We start from the raw sequence: 1726 nt of genomic DNA on the forward strand, positions 1-1726 counted from the left end.
CCCCTGGCGCTCTCCCGGCTCCTTTAACGCGGCTTTGGAGCATCCCGGGCGGGGGGTCCCCAGCGCCCCCCATGACATCATCGCCGAGGCCGCTGATTGGTCGAGATCCCGTGCGAATGAGGGCCCCGCCCGGTGACGTCACAGCCCGCAGCTATTTTGGGGTTGGAGCAGCGAAGAAAAAAAAAAGGATGGATAAAAAAAAAAAGGATGGATGGAAAAATCAAGGGGGATAAAAAAAGGGGGGATTTGGGCCAGAAAAAGAGGGATTTGGGGTGGAGGGTTGGATTGGGAAGAGAGCATGGAATGAAAGGTTGGATCCAGAGCAGGACAGAGCTGGAGAGGGACAAAGTGACAAAGGGACACGGAGGGGTTTGGGGGGGGCAAAGTGTCCCTGGTCCCCTCCTGTCACATCGCGGGGACACCGGGGTGCGCCCCAAATTTGGGGGACAGTGGGGTGACAGCGATATGGGGGGACAGTGGGGTGCCAGCGATATAGGGGGGACAATGGGGTGACATCGATATGGGGGACAGTGGGGTGACATCAATATGGGGGACAATGGGGTGACAGCGATATGGGGGACAGTGGGGTGACATCGATATGGGGGGGAAAGTGAGGTGGCCCCTCCATCCTGGGGGACAATGGGGTGACATCTCCAAGATCATAGGGTGTCCTTCCAAATATGGGGGCACAATGGGATGTCCCCTCCATCCTGGGGGACAGTGGGGTGACATCTCCAAAATTTGGGGACAATGGGGTGTCCTGTCTATCCTGGAGGACAATGGGGTGATATCTCCAAGATTTGGGGACAATGGGATGTCCCCTCCATCCTGAGGGACGATGGGGTGACATCTCCAAGATTTGGGGACAATGGGATGTCCCCTCCATCCTGAGGGACAATGGGGTGACATCTCCAAGATTTGGGGACAATGGGACGTCCCCTCCATCCTGAGGGACAATGGGGTGACATCTCCAAGATTTGGGGACAATGGGATGTCCCGTCCATCCTGAGGGACAATGGGTGACATCTCCAAGAAATGGGGTGACATCTCCAAGGTGGGGGGACAATGGGATGTCCTGTCCACCCAGGGGGGACAATGGGGTGACACCAATATGGGGGACAATGGGATGTCCTGTCCATCCTGAGGGACACTGAGGTGTCCCCTCCACCCTCCCAGCCCCGGGACATGTCCCAGTCCCATCCTGACCCATTCCCAGCCCCAAATTCCCACCCGGACTCGTCCTCCTCCATCCCCAATCCGGGCCATGGGAACACGGAGAGGCCGAGTCCCAGATCCCAGAACTATTTAGGGGCCGTTCCTGGGGCGAGCGGAGGCTCCAGGGAATGCGGGTGAAACAAGAGCACCTCCGGAGTGCCGAGTCCTTCCCAAATTCCGGCTCTCCTTCCCCAAATCTGCCTCATCCCGGCCTATTTTCCGCCGGCGGATGCGGTCACACGCCTGGCACCTCTGGGAATCATCCCGGTATTTTTAGGCTCTGGGTTTCTCCATTACACACAGAACGCTGGGAGGGGTTTGGGAACATGGATCCCTCTGGAAAAGGGATTTAGGGTGGGTTTGGGGGAAGGACATCAGGAAGGACAGGATGGCCCGGTTGGAATTGGGGGGGAATTGCATATTCCGGCTCTGGAATGTTCGATTCCAGGTTGGATGGGGCTTGGAGAAATCTGGGATAGGGGAAAGTGTCCCTGGAGTGGAATGGGATGGG

The sequence above is a fragment of the Corvus brachyrhynchos genome, unplaced genomic scaffold (genome assembly GCF_000691975.1).
Source record: "Corvus brachyrhynchos isolate BGI_N302 unplaced genomic scaffold, ASM69197v1 scaffold222, whole genome shotgun sequence".
Taxonomy (NCBI): domain Eukaryota; kingdom Metazoa; phylum Chordata; class Aves; order Passeriformes; family Corvidae; genus Corvus; species Corvus brachyrhynchos.